Source organism: Melanerpes formicivorus, unplaced genomic scaffold (assembly GCF_026170545.1).
Source record: "Melanerpes formicivorus ecotype bairdi unplaced genomic scaffold, bMelFor1.0.p_v2 SCAF_58, whole genome shotgun sequence".
Lineage (NCBI taxonomy): Eukaryota > Metazoa > Chordata > Aves > Piciformes > Picidae > Melanerpes > Melanerpes formicivorus.
Genome location: NW_027142410.1, coordinates 4442867 through 4462507, shown reverse-complemented (window position 1 = coordinate 4462507; position 19641 = coordinate 4442867). Strand labels below are relative to the sequence as shown.

At 45.4% G+C, this 19641-nt stretch overlaps 1 long non-coding RNA gene across 1 annotated transcript; it reads right to left on the bottom strand.

The window, feature by feature from the left end:
* Positions 1 to 12236: 12236 nt before the first annotated feature.
* LOC137452723 (uncharacterized) lies at positions 12237 to 18301 on the bottom strand. Its single transcript, XR_010990160.1, has 4 exons — positions 18140 to 18301; positions 15393 to 15569; positions 12723 to 12957; positions 12237 to 12321 (listed from the first exon to the last, which is right to left on the bottom strand). It is a non-coding gene; the product is annotated as an uncharacterized lncRNA (long non-coding RNA).
* Between the last annotated feature and the right edge of the window lie 1340 nt (positions 18302 to 19641).

The window sequence follows — 19641 nt, the reverse complement described above, 5'->3', positions numbered from 1 at the left end:
CCTGAATGTCAGTGATGTACTAGGGAGCCTTCCCTTGCCAGTCTGCATGTGATTTGCCTTGCAGTTAATCAAGTCCATTCCTGTCTGATGGGTCTTTGGGGGATTAGCTAAATTAATTGTTCAATTTCTAGTGGAGGGGAATCTCCATGAGAACAAAAAGCAGGCGCACTAGATGCTTGGTGACAGATGCTGCAGAGATAGAAGCCTTGATCTTGAATGATTTGCTCAGCCCTAGCTATCCTCCATCAGGACCACCAAAGCCACATAGGCAGGCTGCAGTGACACAGTATCTGGCATATCTTCCCCTGGGAGAAACAAAGGGTTTCACTTCTCAGGGCTAGCAGTTTGGCAGCTTTTTACCCAGCACTGACTTTGCTGAGGGCTGAAGGAAATGGCAAGGCCATAGTATTGGGATTTATGGAGTCTTCCTTGTGAGATGTGTTGCTTTTAGAATATCATTAAGACTAGGAAGGAAATTAGATAAAGATGTTGTAACCCTGCAGCATGTCAAGCGTGATCCTATGGTGTAAGGTCTTCCAGACCATGGGTAATGACCTGTAGCTTTAGCTTAAACTTTCATGTATCCTCTCTCTAATTTCAACACCCACCAACCACCCAATGTGTACTTGCTCTTCTCATTCCTTGCTCCTCATTCCCTCAACCACTCTTACAATCCTACTGCCACGTTAAGGCACAAGCTTCAAGTTGTCCCCCTTGAACTAGGGCAGCAATTGTCTTGGAGCCTTTCTCACCCACTGCAGTTGACCTTCTGTGTGAGTGTGAAAGCATGAGCCCACAGAGCACAGTGATTCAGCCAAACTTCTACATCTGTAAGTCTTTGCTGACAAGCAGAACTAGGCTGGATATTATGGGATGACAGAGACAGATTTGAGATATTGCTGTGTCAGCTATTTCTGTATCAAGCAGAGACTCGTTTGAAGTTTTTTAATAAAAATCTCTAAAGCAAAGTATCAGCTGAAGCCAAATATTTTATTTAAACTTTAACTGCTTCAATTTCAAAGCAGTCACTCTAAACCAAAGAAAGGGAATTCTTCATGTTTAAAATGTCAGAACAAAGGGTTAGATGACTTTGAAGTGCTTTCAAGATGCAAATTTAGACAACATAGAAGCTCTGCCTTACTCACCAAGAGCCCCTCTGCAAGTCAGTGACTTTCCATGAAGGAAATTCATTCTGACCAGTGCTATCCAGTCTTAGCTGTCTTCACTTTCCCTTGTGATGCTAACCCTGGACCAGTATAACCATAATAGCTCCAGTTACTACTGGTTGGTTCCATTCTGCATGAAGCTCTGTGGCGAAGCATGTTTGGTGCATGGATACAGCCTAGTGAGGGGCTGTGCAGGGCAGCCTCTGCTCATTGTGTTAGTCTGATGCTGTGCTTGCTGAGCAGAGCACACTGGTCTGTGTGGAGTCAACCAGGTGATGTGCAGAAACCAAGTGTTTCACTTCTCTGTCAGTGAATCGTGCCTTGGGACAAAGCTGAATTGCAGCTTTGTGTGGTCACAGGTATAGGGGATGTCTGAACTGAAAGCAAGCACAGCTCTGGCTGTTTCCACAGGTGTTCTTCTTGGCGTGCTTTGGATGTCTTGAGATATGCCAGACTCAAGAGACAATTCTCTTCCCCTGTTCTGCTCAGTATTGTGGCTGCTCCCAGCACAGCAACAACCACGCTTAGCAGAGTGAGACAAATGTCATTTCAAATGAGGAATTGCTGTCTGGGGCTCCGAGAGAAGTGCTGGGGAACCACTGCTGAGGAGGCAGCAGGGACTGAGCAGAGCAGTACAGAATGGTTTTGCTGCTTAGCGAATAGAAAAAGACTAATTTCTAGCTAGGTGCAGAACAGAAGGCACGTAGGCACACATGTCAGCACTGGACCCAGGGGGGACTGGGCTGCACCAGGAGGATGGTAGCCGTTTATCAGTAGAGTTTGTAGTGTCAGAATGAGCTGCAGTAGGCTGCAATGAAATAATTTTTGCTATGAGTTGAATTCATCCTGGACTTTCAAAATGTAGAAGTATTGTCCTGTGTGTACCCAAGACAGGCTGCAGCTTGCTTTTCAAATTAACTTCTTGTCTGCTGGCAGTGTCTCCTGAGAGCTGAAATAGCCATAGAGGGAGTTGATGAATAGAAATTGTTCAACTGTCCCATTGCTTGGTGCTTCAGCAGCCTCCTTGCTCATATCTCACCAAATGCTCCAAAATGAGGAAGGCAGGAGATTGAGACACTGCTGGAGTCCATGTTGCGTGAGGATTGTGCTTGTGGGTGGCCACTAAGATAGGACTCAAAGTCAGTACTGGAGTCTGTTTCTTGGTGGGAAGTGTGATTCTGTACTCCAGACGCCACAGATGACTGGTGTGTGTTGGGCTGTAGGAATTACTTGGTGGGGGGAGGGAGGGTTTTGTTACACTGTGATGCCAAACAGCTTCTGGCTGTGTACAATGAGGTGTCTGGCAAAGCTTTTGTTCTGGTGGTGTGAGCTTCTCTGTGGAAAGTATGGTGGGAGATGGTGGTTGTGGGAAGAAGACTCACCTGAAAACCTTTGGGGAGCTGATGTAATAAGGCTGTCATGTTTCGATACATTCTTCCTTCCTTCCTTCCTTCCTTCCTTCCTTCCTTCCTTCCTTCCTTCCTTCCTTCCTTCCTTCCTTCCTTCCTTCCTTCCTTCCTTCCTTCCTTCCTTCCTTCCTTCCTTCCTTCCTTCCTTCCTTCCTTCCTTCCTTCCTTCCTTCCTTCCTTCCTTCCTTCCTTCCTTCCTTCCTTCCTTCCTTCCTTCCTTCCTTCCTTCCTTCCTTCCTTCCTTCCTTCCTTCCTTCCTTCCTTCCTTCCTTCCTTCCTTCCTTCCTTCCTTCCTTCCTTCCTTCTTCCTTCCTTCCTTCCTTCCTTCCTTCCTTCCTTCCTTCCTTCCTTCCTTCCTTCCTTCCTTCCTTCCTTCCTTCCTTCCTTCCTTCCTTCCTTCCTTCCTTCCTTCCTTCCTTCCTTCCTTCCTTCTTCCTTCCTTCCTTCCTTCCTTCCTTCCTTCCTTCCTTCCTTCCTTCCTTCCTTCCTTCCTTCCTTCCTTCCTTCCTTCCTTCCTTCCTTCCTTCCTTCCTTCCTTCCTTCCTTCCTTCCTTCCTTCCTTCCTTCCTTCCTTCCTTCCTTCCTTCCTTCCTTCCTTCCTTCCTTCCTTCCTTCCTTCCTTCCTTCCTTCCTTCCTTCCTTCCTTCCTTCCTTCCTTCCTTCCTTCCTTCCTTCCTTCCTTCCTTCCTTCCTTCCTTCCTTCCTTCCTTCCTTCCTTCCTTCCTTCCTTCCTTCCTTCCTTCCTTCCTTCCTTCCTTCCTTCCTTCCTTCCTTCCTTCCTTCCTTCCTTCCTTCCTTCCTTCCTTCCTTCCTCCCTCCCTCCCTCCCTCCCTCCCTCCCCTCCCTCCCTCCTCCCTCCCTCCCTCCCTCCCTCCCTCCCTCCCTTCCTTCCTCCCTTCCTCCCTTCCTTCCTTCCTTCCTCCCTTCCTTCCTTCCTCCCTCCCTCCCTCTCTCCCTTCCTTCCTCCCTCCCTCCCTCCCTTCCTGCCTTCCTTCCTTCCTTCCCTCCTTGCATTTCTCCTGTGTCCTGTCCTGCCAGTGGAGGCATGCTGGCAGAAACACAAAGTGGATTAAACTGGGGTGTTCCTGTTTGTACAAAAAGCTGCTTTACATTAAAGAGAAATTTTTGGCAGTGGGGAGCTGACATTTTGCCCTGGGGCAGCTGGTTCATACCTCCTGTGGCTCTGTCACTGAGTAAACTCTTCTGTGTATTAGGCCTGAGACTAAACCAGCCTGTGCTCAACAGGGTACCCATCAGATGTTGTACCAGGTACTTAGTTACTTGTAGGTTAGTAAGTATTAGATCCCAAGAAATGACCAAAGACTGTGGTGGGACTGGGTCGTCAACCCAGAAATACATAACATCTCTTGCTCTGTTACCACAGCTCTGCTTGGACTGAGATATGCACAGAGTAGGTGGTTGAGGGGTAGGCAAGCTGGGGTGGAAATGGGGAAGTGGCTGATTTTGCGGTTTCATTTCCTGGTTTTTGTTTGCTTCCTGGAGGTTATTCTTGCTGGCAGCCATGTGCAGGAATAAGACATGGAGCCCCGTATAAAGGCTTATGTAACACAACCAATGTCTCTGTACAGCTACCTGTAGTCTCTTTAACCCATGGCTCACAGAGGCCAAGCAGTGTCACTGCTGTGACTTGGCAGATCTCTCCTGGCCTCACACATCAGCAGTCCTGAAGCTTGGGCCCTGGCAGCAGCAATGATGGAAACGCCAGCCCTGCCTCAATCTGTCACTCCTCATTGGTCTCCTGAGAAGGGAAGGCCACTTGTTTCCAGAAAGGCACAATAATTTGTGTCAGCTCGTTAAGCTGGCACACTGCTGACTCAGGCACTGAGCTCTACCAGAGCACTCTGTCCTTGTTCTGTAATGGCCTGTCCCTTGTATTCCCCAGGGGATAACTGGGATCAGTTCCTGGAGGGAAAGGTCAAGGAACTCGGGAAAGATTATTGTCAATCACAATTAGAACTGGTGTTGGAAGTATAAGATTTGAATACAGCTTTCAATAATTGGAAGGGGAAAAAAAAGATTCTGTCTTGGGGAGTATGTGTGTGAAGCTTGGCACAGACTGGGAGGAAGGGAGGATTTAATAGATGGGCAATGGAACCTGGTCACAGCTGCTTTAATACATTCTTAAGACAGAAGCAGTATTTATCAAAAGCAGCAGATGAAATGCAAAGTGGTGTGTACAAGAGCTTAGGCCATGTGGGTTTGCAAGAGGCAGGAGTTAACAGAAGAGCTGATTCAGGGAGGTCAAGCACAGCAAGGTCAGATGGACTCTCCTATGAGGGCAGACTGAAGGAGTTGGGGCTGCTCAGTCTGCAGAAGAGAAGGCTCCGAGGTGACCTAATTGTGGCCTTCCAGTATCTGAAGGGGGCCTACAGGAAGGCTGGGGAAGGACTTTTCAGGATCTCAGGTAGTGATAGGACTAGGGGGAATGGAATGAAGCTGGAGGTGGGGAGATTCAGGCTGGAGGTGAGGAGGAGGTTCTTCACCATGAGAGTGGTGAAACCCTGGAATGTGTTGTCCAGGGAGGTGGTTGAGGCCCCGTCCCTGGAGGTGTTTAAGACCAGGCTGGATGAGGCTCTGTCCATCCTGATCTAGTGTGGGGTGTCCCTGCCCATGGCAGGGGGGTTGGAACTAGATGATCCTTGTGGTCCCTTCCAACCCTGAATGAAACTATGAAACTATGAGACTTGTCTGTAGTTTGGGATGATGGGGGCTTCTGAAAACAGTATGGAAAGCAGAAGTTTGGGATGGTGGATCCTGGCATGTACTTTGTAACAGTAAGGAGGAATGGGTGCAGTGTTGTTTTTTTGCACTCTGTCTGCTTGGGTTTATCCAGTCTGGTTACAGTATCCCAGTATCCCAGTATAACTAAGGTTGGGAGAGACCTCAAGGATCATCGAGTCCAACCTATCAACACAGACGTCATGACTAGACTGGTTGCTTTTCAGAAGCCTGAATAACTGCGGCTGCAAGGTTCTCAGAGGGGAGAGATCAAATTTGTTCCTTCTGAGATGAAACCATAGCAAATAATCTGACAAGAGTGCTCAGTTTTGCAGACAACTCTTGGTGGTTTTTGTGGGCTGGGGAGTGTTGCCCCACAGTAGTGTTGCTTTTGCCCTGTTGATAGCTGACCAACTGACTTTTGCAGGTGGAAACTGCAGCACCACTTGATGTACCTAACTGGGTGAAGGACTTCAATACCCCTGAACTTTTTGTGAGCTCTCTCCCAGATGTTGCTTCACCTCCCCTTTTACCTGACTTTCCTTTGTACTTCAGGTAGGTGCAAATCTTGCTGGATGAGCTGCAGATGCTTCTCACCATTCCATTTTCTTATCAGTTGGCAAATGAGGAAGTGTTTCTTTTTCCCAAGTGCTCTTACTTTGCTGACTGCTTGCTTCAATGTGGTACTCCTAAAAGCATATCTACAAAACCCTCTTATCAACACAACTGTTGAATCATGCTTCTCTTTTCTTGTTTCAAACCCGAAGCTGAGGGACTTGAGCAACATTTGTCTGTGGTTTCATGCACCTTTTCCTTTGACAATCATGAGCCAATTAGGAAAAGAGGCTGTTCTGGGGAAACGGAAATCTTACTGTGGAACCTGGCAAGAGGAGTAGTTGAAACGGAGTAACCAGTTCAGGTAAAGAGCTTGTCCTGTGGCTTGAATTTGCAGGTCAGACCCTGTTTGAGATTTGTGGGCCCATGCCTGTGCCTTCTGTGCTGGGACCAATTACTTTGTTTTCAATTACACCTACAGAAAGCCCAGCCTGATTCATAGTACCATAGTATCAGTCAGAGTTGGAAGGGACCACAAGGATCATCTAATTCCAACCCCCCGGCCATGGGCAGGGACACCCCACACTAGATCAGCCTGGCCAGAGCCTCATCCAGCCTGGGCTTAAACACCTCCAGGGACAGGGCCTCAACCACCTCCCTGGACAACCCATTCCAGGGCTTCACCACTCTCATGGGGAAGAACCTCCTCCTCACATCCAGCCTGAATCTCCCCACCTCCAGCTTCATTCCATTCCCCCTAGTCCTGTCACTACCTGAGATCCTGAGCAGTCCCTCCCCAGCCTTCCTGTAGGCCCCCTTCAGATACTGGAAGGCCACAATTAGGTCACCTCAGAGCCTTCTCTTCTCCAAACTGAACAGCCCCAGACAATAGCTCTTAACTGGCTGTTCTTCCTTAGCGTTCACAATCAACTGCTTTTGGTGGACAGTGATTGCCACGGCAGCCTCATCACATCTCCTGGTTGCTTGTGACAGCAGCACTGCATACTGGAAGGGTTCCCAAGTGCTGTAATTTTTCTTAGAGCAAGATTAACTGGAACCACTGCAGTTGTACCATGCTGATTCTGACTTTAGGGGTCATCTTGATGTGGGAACACAGGGAGGGCTTTTAATCTGAAATGTGAGTATTGATAGAGTCACTGAAGCTGCTGTAATAGGAGCACATCAGACCTGCTAACAACTTAGTCTGACTTGGTCACTGTGCTGCTACAATTAAGATAATCAAGTGGACAATTTAAACACTTAATAGTTTACCAGGGTAAAGCTTAGCATTGTTAACTTAATATTTTCCCAGTTGTCAAGGCCCTATCTGTCATCAGCCACTAAGAATATGTTTGCAGTGGTGCACCGTGGGCCAGATTTAGACCAATTCTCATCAGCTTTTCAGTTTGAAGACTCTGTCAAAGTTACCAAACCAAGAAGAGCAGAGAGATGGAAGGCAGTTATGTGTCATGTACTCAGTTGTCAGCTGTAGGCCAGGGCTTTCTGACTACAAGGGTCATCTGCTCTCTCCACAGAGTGAAGAATAAATAGTTGTGAATAAATCTTATGAAGAGCTTCTTGTAGGAGCGGGGGCTGTTTATTTTGAAAAAGAGGAGGCTGAGGGGAGACCTCATTGCTGTCAACAACTGCCTGAAAGGATGTTGTGGAGAGGCTGGTGCTGTTCTCTTCTCACAGGTCACTAGTGACAGAACAAGAAGGAATGGCTCAAGCTGCACTGTGGGAGATTTAGACTGGACATTAGGAAAAACTTTTTCCCAGCAAGCATGGTCAGGCTTTGGAATGAGCTGCCCAGGGAGGTGGTGGAGTCCCCAAGCCTGAATATGGTTGAAGGTTGTTGAGATGTGGTGCTTGGGAATATGGTTTAGGGATGAACCATAGAGTAGGGTTATTGGTTGGACTGGATGAGCCTAAGGGTCTTTTCCAACCTGGATGTTTGGTTGGTTTGAGTTTGTGCTGTTCTCTTTTTTCCCTCGGTGACTACGCACTGAATTTGAATCAGCTGTGGGAGAAGAGAGAATGAAGGTGAAGTGCTGCTTTTTATTATTCAGGCTGTCATTAATTGCTGTTTTCAGCTCACAATATTTAAATGAAATATTCAGGCAACTGGGCCAGTTGTAGTTCAATCAGAAACCCATCCAGTTAGCCTGAGGAATCCCATTGGGGCTCCTTATGTAGCAAGAAAAAAATTTAATTAGAAATCTAAAATAAATTTTCCTCCAATTGTGCCAGGAACAAACCAGGCCAGGACTTGGTGCCTCTATATTTGGAATTAAACTTTTCTGGGGAAAAAAAAAAAAAAAAAACCTAAACCCTAGTATTAAAAATAAAATTAAACAATTCTAGAATTGAAGATTGTGTAAGTAAGACCACACCTGCACTTCCTGGGAAGGCCCAGTGAAGAACCCAAATGTTTTGCAAACACATTGCTAGGTGCAGGGTACACCATTATCACTGGAAAGTGGTACAGTGCTAGCTAAAAACAATGAATCCTTCAGCTGCACATGAAACTGTCTTGGAAGATGCAGCTGACAGAAAACAGAGAGCAGTTGGAATGGAAAAGTACCATTTTAGGCCTTTTAAAGGATTTGCCTGGTATTAGCCCTGAGAAGTATTTAGAACAGTTAGCAGAGCTCCAGGAAGACTCTTGCTCCAACCCCAGGGCAAGAGCTGCAGCAACAGGGTCAGTTCCCACATTTCTGAAATCATCAGTCTGAAGCCAGGCAATAATTTGGAGGTGTATGATTAAACTCTAATGATCAGGGGTGGGTGGCAGGGGGAAGGTACCTGACTCTGCAGTAAGTTGCTGTAGAGTAAATCAATCAGGCTTTCTACTCTAATCATGTTGATAGCTGGAAACTTCCTGAACAAAACCAGTTCTGGCCCACCGCAGCAAGTAGCACCTCTTGTAAATCCCAGTATGGCACAAGTGTTGACTCCACAACAGCAGCATCCTATACCCTGCTCCTGAGACACAGTACCACAATCACAAGGTGGTGAGGCAAGCAGCAAGGTTTGGGTGTTTGGGGTTTTTTTTGTGAGGTTTGGGTGTTGTAGTTGTTTTAGTGTTTCTGTTTTGCTGCTTAATGGGTTTTAGGCTGGGGATTGGGGGTTTGTGTTCTGTTGTTTTGAGGATTTTTAGTTTGGAGTGTTCTTGTGGGTCTTGCATAACTGTTTTAAACAGGACTTGGAGGGAGATGAAACAGCCACTTCACCTTTAGACTGCTTTTCCTTGTGACTCCTGACATTTGTGGCCATGATCACTTTTCCTTCGGGTAACCTCTTCCTTAAAATCTCCTCCCAAAGAATACAGCACAGAGTACAGAAGTCACCTTAAAGCATAATGGCTAAAGCTGACACTGTGAGACCACAGCCCAGCTCCTTTGGACATTTTCTCTTGGCTAGGACATTGAGGTCCTAGTGGTGTGTGTCCACACCCTTTCCCATTTAGCTGGAGCACCAGTCCCACTTTGGAACACTCTTGCTTCTGCTCAGTGGAGGTCAAGAGCAAGGTTTTGTGCTAGAATGTAAGGTGTGGCATTTAAGGCTTCTTTTCATGCTTAGAAAGAGGATGTTTGAGTACAGGCCCCTAATTGAACTGTTAGATAAATAATGCTTTTTCTGACTAGAATTATTCTCATTTCACAAGGATTATGGAGCTGGGCTTTGCATGGCAAATGATACTCGCTAGCAAGCAGTTAATTTCATGACAGCAGAAATTAATGCATTTGTAAGGCAACTGCATCCATTAACAGAGTAAATTTTGCTTCAGGGCCATGTCACTGATTTTACAACTGGTTTCACATTCAATTCGAGCTCTTTGGAGCATGGTATCCCAGATATTCCATGGAAGAGACTGCAAGATATTTAGCAAGTTGTGCCTGAAAATCAGAATGTGTTATTCTCTCCCTGTTCTAAAGAGTCAGGATCACACTTGAACACTATCAGGCTCTTCATGAGAGCAGGTGTCCCAGTTCAGTATGCAGTGCAGATGATCAGGTTGTAATTGCTGTTGTACTCCAAAGGTTGGCTTGAATTAATGTAAAGTTTATTTAAACAAAAGCTCTTTACCCAAAAAGAGTTCAGATGTTGTAATCCCAAGAGAGTTCTCCTTAAAAATGAAGAGAAGAACAAAAGGTTGAGGGTTTAAGGAAATGTACTGAAATTTAACACTCCCTAGAAGAAAAGAAGTGACAGCCATGGAAGTAGAGGTTCTCTACTTGTTCTCCCTTAGCCAAGGACCTTTCTTCCCATTTTGTCTCTTGTAACAGAACAGGAATGCAGTTATCAGAGTCTGCCATTGTAATGCTCAGTCCCTGTCAGTTAGTTATAATGCTGATGTAAGAGCTAGAGTCATCCTTACAAAGGACCTCTGAGGCAATTAAGCAGGGCAGGGTGGTGTTGGGTCAGTGGTTGGACTCAATGATCTTAGAGGTCTTTTCCAACCAAAATAATTCTAGGTTTCTATGACAAGAATGAACTGTCTTTACTTGTTTGGTTTGTGGCTAGCAGGTGTGTAAGAGAAGTAAGCAATTTACTGGAATCTAGTTGTTCTGATTGCCAACACCACTGTCTTATTAAGTGATACTTTGGTTCCAGGCTACTCCAGGGGGATGTTTAAATAAGCCAAAGTCTGTGTTTGTTTTTGTGTGTCCACTTACTGACAGGTAAGGTGATGGCTTCTGTGAGGAGATGCACAAATTTCTCTCTCCTTTATCATCACTAAAACCAGGGGTGTGCAGGGAAAGCTGGGGAAGGCAGTGCTGGAACAGGAATCTCTTCAAGGGATAAAAGCTAGACAGGTATAGTGATACAGAAAAGATACAAACACTGGTGATATACACACCTCACTGGGGAGGAGATGACAAATATTTTCAGGGTGTGCTCAGAGGCTTTCTTCAGTCCCCAGAGGACACACACAACCTCAAGATTCAGAGAAACTCATTACTTTTTCATCTAATGCTTGTTCAAATTACTTTATTTCCAAGAAACTTGCTTGTAAAATAGATGAGTAAATTTGCAAGGCATTCAGCAGTGCTGTTTGCATCTTCTGCTGTATTAAGATGATGCATCTGCTGCCATAGCTTCCTGTCCTAGAAAGAGTCAATTACAGAAGGAAATTAGAAGCCGAGATAAAGGTCAGCGAGTAGGTGACCGAGGGAAGGGAGGTTCTGAAATTACACAGCTCTTGCAATTAAGGTCCAATAGTCCTCCTTCCATGGGTCAGAGGAGCTGAGGCACTTTTGATAAATGTTTTAACTTTTATAACAGATCTATCAAGCACAGTGAGGGCAGAGGAAAAGAAAAAAACCACCTCTTTACATAATCACTTAAGAAGAAAGGAGGCAGAGCTCCTTCAGCTTCTTTAACAAACACTACTAAATCTTGGTAATTCAACTGCCACCCTCAGCCTCAAAGTTCTTGTTCTGGCAGCACGTCTAGTATTTGCTAAACTGCTGGCTAAATCCCTGCTACTGTCACATACAGCAGAACACAGAGCTTCACATCTCGGCAGGAGCAACTCTTGATTTAGGATGCAAAACCGTGAACGAATACATCACAGGAGAGTTCATCTAGGAGCAGTTTAATAACAGTTGCACCCCATGGAAATTTGAAGCGTACACCATGTGCCATCCCCTCCTGTTTCAGCAGCATGCAGTGCAAAACAGCCTCTGAGTACAAAACAAAGAACCGTTCCATCGGCAAAGCAGCTTTGCTCTGTTTGGGACTGGGTGAAGTGACAGCAGAAGACAAAAGCCTGCCAAGCGCAGATAAAGCATGGAGCGTAGCGTGGGGTGACCAGCTAAGGAAGAGACCCCGACTGCAGTGACAGGGTAGGCACACAGAGCAGTTGCAGTAGTAGATTTGTAAGCTGAAGGGGAGTTCAATTATTATTTTTCTGTTGTTGTTAAGCACTGAAAAGCAGAAAATGTTACATAACACCTAGGAGTTTTTAGGGGACACCAAGGATGAAAGGAAATGGCCACTTACTTCAAAATAAGTAGTTCAGATTTTTGAGCAGGGAAACCAGGAACAACCCTACCCCCCCAAAAAAAGCCACAACCAAAAAAAACAAACCACCACCAAAAAAAAACCCAACCAACCAAAAACCAAAAAAACACAACAAACCAAAATCAAACCCACCTCACAGTACAGGAGACAATGGCTTCATAACAGCATGGGGCTGACAGAGGAATACAGCTGAAAAGCATTGCTGTCTCCAAGCAAAGGTGGTTTAGGTATGCAAGAATGTGGCACAAGAGCAGAGTCAGTTGTCTGACTATACCTGTCAAGCCCATTTTCTGCACATCTGCTGTAGCTGACACCGGAGCACAATGCAAGCAGTGTTCTCTAATGTATAGCTTCAGGAGCATCACCACCATTCTTAACCTGCCTTTTTCATGCAGCTCTCCACCAATGCATCTGAGCATGTACTGTAAGAAGAAACAGTGAATCTTTTAAAGCCACGGCATTGATTCTTATCATCCCAAGTGAGTATTTGCAAAAGTCAACTGGGCATACTTTTATTTGCTTTAAGAAAACAACTATTTGGGTTAGTGATTATTTCTTTCCCATTTTTAGCGTGCCTTATGACACAATGGGGAATGCTGAACTTGCACTCATCTGATCGATCTACCCTTTTCCTCACATACCTGAGCTATACCCAGATGTATAGAGAGCAATGTGTGAGAAAAACTTTCCCTTTCAGCCTGTGAGCTTTCTTAGGACCAACAGTTAATGGAATAATAAAATAGAGTTGTGCTGTAATAGCTGCTTGTGCCTTCACAGTTATATTTGGTGATTAAATGGGACTAGAACAAGGTCACCACCTTACCAGCTGGATATTCTCCTCCCCATGGTCTGGTAACCTCTCTGCTGACACCGCCTTTGGACCTGGTCCCTCTCTGTACCCACACCGAGGTCCTCACAGGGGAACATCATGGAATATCTTGCATGGATCTCACAGGCTCATCACCCTCCACCAGAACATCCAGGTGCAGTGTCTTTTTCAGAGAGCCTTGAGACAGATTCCAGAATTCAGATGGACAGTTTCAAATCTGTAGGAGTCTCTGTGGAAGAGCAGGTGAGACTATTTTGAGCACTGTCCTCTGAAGTATACAGCCTCTGAGCTGGTTAAGCTGCATGATAAAGCCAGGGGCAGGAAGAGGGCACAAGTGTCCCAGTAAAGGGTTCAAACAGGGGAGTAACACAAGAAAAAACCCCTCTCATTTCTTTTGAGACTTACAGAGGTATGAACAGCTGCAAACACATCAGAGCAGGCAACACATCAAGCAGAGGTGGTATTTGCTGTAAAAGTTAAATTGAGCTCTAGGCACCAGAAGAGAATCAGTCTAAAAACAGTACTCTTCACCCAAAACAAGTTAAACCCTAAAACTCTGGGCAGAGTAATTCTTCACATGACTTCCCCCAACACACCCCACCCCCCTGAAGGGGCATGTAAACAAAATGGAATTAAAAATCAGAGGGGAATTACAGAATCAGATGAGGTGAGTCATACCCCACTCTCCTGCTACACAGCTACAGCTGAAATGGCATCAGTTAAATAGGTCAGAATCCAGTGTGGGACATGCAGAATTTTCCCTTCTGTGTTGGAATAAAGCACTTTAATTACAGCACAAAGCCTTAATCCTTCATTTCACATCTCATCTTGGCCACAGCACCTTAACCACCAAACTTGTCATCATAAAAAAATTAAACAGCATCAACTCTATAACTGAAGGTTAAAGTGAGTCAATAGGTACCAAGTATTTGCTGCAGTCCCCTGGCATCTACTTCAAAGATCATTCAACCAGTGATTAAACACATGGATCCTCATTTGAAATAGCTCCTTCCCCAAGAGTTAACTCTGTAAGCAAGTTTGTGAGTGAGTGACACAGTGCCTGCCAGGGGGCTAGTACTCAGAGCCCCACGCAGAGTGCACATAATCCTGAGCAGGACTTCTTCTGCCCCCCAGCCCATACTTGCATTTCACTTTACCTTTGAGGTGTGCCAGCTGTGTTTCAAACCTTAAAGCAGCAATGCTGTGCACTGAGAAATGGTTAACCAGTGCCCCTTCCTTTGCTTCCTAAGCCCAGAGAGTCACTTCTCATCCCAGCTGACTACCGACTAGCACATTTTGTCAGCTCTGTCATTTCAATTAAGATTTATAGATATTAGTGACAATAGGAATAGGATGGGGAGGGCAAGCACTCAGACTACTGTGGGAGCTTCTTAACAAAGCTCTAAATATACCCAGGCTCACATAAAAGCATTTAGTGAGTAAATGAGTTCTCAGCTATGGCTCAACATTCTAATTCAGAAGAAGCTGCTCCAGGGTCGACTGGAAACACTTTACTCTCCCCTCTATTCTCCAGAGGTGGAGAGCCCTGCTGAGGGCTGTCCAAAGCACTCAGCCTAACCAAGAATCAGGCTGCTTTGTTCTGCCATAGTGCCTGTTCTCTAGTCTCATATGGGAGTGGTGTGTATATGCATATATATATATTGGTGTGTTGTTTTTTTTTTCCCCTCAAAACCCTGAACTGTTAATCACTAGAAACACAGGTTCAATCACAGCTGTGGTGCAGCAGCAATAACGTATTCCATGAGTAATACAAGAGCAGACTTCTGTGTCTCTGCGGAATGAACAAATTCAGCAAACGTGAAGCAACGCTGTTTTGTTCTTTGGTTAACATTAACAGAAAGATCATTGTGCATTCAACTCCTTGTAATGGGGGCAAGGAGCAGAACAGGCAGGTGCAGATGAGACAACGGTCATATTTGATTCATACTGCAATTCCGAGGGAAGGAAACAATAAAAAGGATTAAATTAATCTTGATGAATCAGGAGCCAGGAAAAATAAAGTGCAGCTCAGTTTTACGTGTGCTGGCAGGAACCCATCATTTGTACACTTCTAACTGTTCAGGGATGTGGTGGGGCCTACCCCCATTACACCTGTAATGGAGCTCAATCTGCTTTAAAAACACACCCAAACTAAACATGTCCAACTGTACAGAGGGGGAATAAGGAGAGTGGTATACGTCCTTGGGAATAATAGCTTGTGATGTCACAAAAAGCATAAAAGCAGATCAGAACATTGTGGTCACTGAGTGTCACATTAAAACAAACCCAAACCTCTCCAGTCTGCCTTGAGCATACCTGTTTGGTAACAGCCACAGTTTCTCTGCCTCCCTTGCCTGACCACAACACTGTCCTGCTACATTTGTCAACCATGTTAAGACTTGGCCAGCATAGTAATAAACACCTCATTACCTTAAAGACCTCTTTCTGGAGGACCCATACTGCTGACTGTGCAAAAAAACTGCTTGATTCAGAGAGCTGACATGATCAAAATTGATCTACATGCTAGCCCAAGACAAAAGACCTTTATACAAAACTTCTTACAGAAATCCAGTCTCTGCTGACCGTTTGGGTTGAGTCAGACACACACTCGCTCTTCCTCTGTTGCTTTATCAGCTGCAATCTGCTCACAACCTGTTCACTCACCTCCTTGCTGCAGTCAGCATTTTCAGGCCCTGGGATCCCTCCAGCCCCAGGGTTTGGTGTGGAAATGATGCACTCAGGAAAAGCTGTTCCTAATCAATACTTCTGTTGTTTTCTAGAGCCATGCTATGCATTTCCTTGTGATGTTCTACCTTAGCTCCTGTCAGCCAAGCAGATAACCTAAAGGGAATGACAGACAAACATAAGTGCATAAAACTTTTCCTGTAGAGGTCAAAAAGTGCAGGCAGTAGCACAGAAAACCTGCAGCAGCACACTCTGAAGAAAATGTGAATTTAAACTATCAGCTGTTAAGCATACCAAAATACTCCAAAAGGTTGTTAAAACAGCTCCACTTTGTTGCATGTGATTGGGGAGCAAGATGATACTTTGTCAAGCCTAACAGAACTCAGCATTTTTTCAGCTGGGGATCTTAAAAGTAAAAGCACTAAATAGATATTGGCATACAGAGCTTTATGAACAGTAGCTCTCCTTTGTGGTGCCACAGAGCAGACATCAGTTGTTACGAATGCCACAGAGCTTATACTGACTTACAGAGAGGTCTCAACAGAAACTGGATCAGGGACCTGAACAATTGTTGTAGCAGAGTGATGCTGGAAAGCCTCCATTACTGAAGGAACCACCCAAACCCACAACCCAACAAAAAACAGTTATTGCTTTCCACATTTCTGTTGTGAATAGCAAAATCTAGAAACACTTCCAAACAAAACCACCAGAGAAAGCACTGTTTGCTGTGACATGCTGACACCCAAAAACCTGCAAATTGCATGGGTAAATCCACAGCCACCCCTACCCGCTCCCTTGGCAAGCAGTGGGCAGTGCTCAGCCCTCGGGAGACCCTGTGTCTGTAAACAGGCAGCATTGGAGAGGCAAGGAAAGAGCAAATAACCTATGCAGATTTTCCATTCCTTGGCCAAAAACAATGGCTGCTATGGCAGAGTAGTACAAAGCAAGACCAATACTGATCAAGCTTCTGATCAGCTATTATTTGCTGTACCTGAGTCAGGCTCTTGGTTTATTCAGCTCAGTATTCTATAGCTGACAGCAATACCAAATGCCTCAGAAGAAGGATTTTTAAATCCTTCTTAGTAACCAGCTACAAGATTTTCTGTCCCTGCTGCAAGCCTCAACCTGCTCCTGAGGACTCAAGAACAGATTTAGACCAGCTACTGGCTACAGGGTCTCACCATCTGACAATCAGCAACAAGCAACAGAAACCCAAGTATGAGCCAAAGCCTGCTGCTTCTCCCAGACTCACACTTTCCTGTTTTATCACAATACATTATGGATACAGCAATAAGACACCCAGCTGTATGGAACTTATTTCCTGAACTGGTATTTTTGATGTGGGCTCCTATAAAAAAATACTAACAAGAGGTAACAGGTCAGAGTAGGTAGCATCAAGCAAACACAAAGCTCTAAAGAAAAGGAGCTGTAGCACATCCCTCACTACAGTTTTCTAAGCTTCAAGTCTGCAGGAAACTGAGAATGCTACCAGCAGTGTCCACCTGTATCACTAAGGGCCACACCTGCAAACACCGATGCATTTCAACACAACCCACAGACCCACATCTGGCTTCTCTCTTCCTAACCACACCAATGCCTCAAGTAGCATCACAGCCTAGCTATCACACTGCCTCCCTCATTACCTCTCACAAGCATGTTAGAACAGACTATTTCTGCACAGCTCATACCACACAAATATTATTTATTCAATCTACATATTATTGTCTATGGAGTCCACTCCACCTTTTGCAAGCCTGACAGTCCATGCAATAATCTATCCAGTTGTGCTTCAGCTTTAACTGAAATTAAATCTAAACACCAAACACCCACTTTTTTTTTTTAAGACTACATTTTGATTTTAACTGGTCAGAGAGCCACAGTCTTAAATGAAACCTAAAAATGTTCAGATTTTCTCAAGCATCCATGGAAAAGCAATCTTAATGGCAGTGGGTTGGGCATTTAGGGTTCTTTTTTAGCATTAGAGTGGCTGTGAAAATGCAAGACAAACATCTGTGTCATTTAGACTTTAACTTTTGAGGATAAACTTCTGCTGAGATGTCCTGGCTATCCATCCTTTGTTATTGTTCCCTATCAGAATAACAGGAGCCTGACATTTGTAAATAGGTGGAAGTGATGGAGCCTCCTTCCTGCAAGTTTTTGGGCAATTTTGCTGCAATATGAAATACGAAATTTTCTTGCTTTTCTTGATGACTTGAGAGAGAAACTGCAATTCACCAAGGAGCTGAAACAATATTAGTTATCAACACACTTCTGTCTGGTGTCATGAAATTGCAGAACTTCTCAAAGGCTTAAATCAGCAAAGAGGGGAAGGAAGAATAAAAGAGATGAAGAGAAGAGCCAGTAATTACCAAAAGGAGTGGAATTAAAATATACCTGAGACTGCTTTGGGCAAGCATTAAATACACTGGACAGAACAGGTCTGCTAGGGCACAGAGATTCTAACAAGGACTAAAGAATGAGGGGAGAGAGAGAGAGGGGCTTGGAGGAAAGCTCAGCACTGGCATGAAAAATTTGCTGTGGGAGGGCAGAGAATTGAAGGCTTGTGTGTACAGTGAGATGCAGTGAGGACAGCTGTGAATAAGCTCCAGCATCTAGCCCAACTGTAATTAGGTCCTTAGTACCAAAGGAGCACAGTAACCCTAGGACTCAGCTGACTCACACACAAGAGAAAGACAAAATTACTTCCTAAAACCTGTGCTACTCACCTCCCAAGTATCTTAGGTGACAGATGCTCTGCAGAGTGGGCAGCCAGCCTCTGCCCCATTGCACTGATCATCCACCAGCTCTGAACACTCATCCAGCTCTGCACATATCACCAATTCACCCTGGTGGTCCATGTCAGGGTTTCTACATGAGTCATTCAGCTGGGTAAGAGTCAGGCTTCAAAAGGGAGAGAGAAGTAACATGAGACAGCGAGTGAGCGAATGAATGAATGCATACAGCTGATGGGAAGTTAAAGGTCCCACAGAATTTGAGGTAGCTTTGCTGCAAGATGTCTCCTCCCTGTCTACCTGTTGCCTACGTGTTGCTCTCACACCTGGCAGCATAGAGATGAGCATACTGAGTTTATGGGAGTAGCACACACTGAGACACTGCCTGTTCCAGGCCTTTGGATGCTAGAGATCACAGTATCACAGTATCACCAAGGTTAGAAGAGACCTCAAAGATCATCAAGTTCAACCTGTCACCACAGACCTCATGACTAAACCATGGCACCAAGTGCCACATCCAATCCCCTCTTGAACACCTCCAGGGATGGTGACTCTACCACCTCCCTGGGCAGCACATTCCAATGGTAAATAACTCTCTCAGTGAAGAACTTTCTCCTCACCTCAAGCTTAAAGTTCCCCTGGTGCAGCTTGAAACTGTGTCCTCTCATTCTGGTGCTGATTGCCTGGGAGAAGAGACCCAATCCCTCCTGGTTACAATCCCCCTTCAGGTAGTTGTAGACAGCAATGAGGTCTCCCCTGAGCCTCCTCTTCTCCAGGCTAAACAATCCCAGCTCCCTCAGCCTCTCCTCGTAGGGCTGTGCTCCCTCCTTCCAAAGGTGATACAGCCTCTTTTTTCCCCTTAAATCCTCCAGGAGCTGCTTGCTCATCCAGGCCGGTCGCCTTCCCCTCAGCTCATCTTTCAGCATGTGGGAACTGCCAGTTCCTGTGCCTTCAAGAGCTCCTCTTTGAAGTAGATCCAACCCTCCTGAACCCCTTGGTTCATGAGGGCTGGTACCCAGGGGACTTTACAAAGAAGTTTCTTAAACAGGCTGAAGTTTGCCCTCCTGCAGTCCAAGGTGAAGGTTCTGTTGGTGCTCCTCCCTATCTCCCTGCATATTGAAAACTTCACTGTCTCGTGGTCACTGCACCCTAGGCAGCCTCCCACAATCACATCTCCCACCAGCCCTTCCCTACTGGAGAACAGCAGGTCAAGCAGAGCCTGTCCCCTGGCAGGCTCACTTAACAGCTGCATCAGGAAGCTGTCCTCCATGTGCTCCAGGAATCTTCTGGACTTCCTCCTCTCTGCTGAATTAAGTTCCCAGCAGATATCTGGCAGGTTGAAGTCACCCACAAGGACAAGATCTGATGATCTTGAGACAGCCTCCAATTGCTTATAGAATGTTTCATCTGCCTCCTCATCCTGGTTGGGTGGTCTGTAACAGACTCCAACCAGGATGTCAGATTTGTTAGGCCTCCCTCTGATTTTAACCCACAGG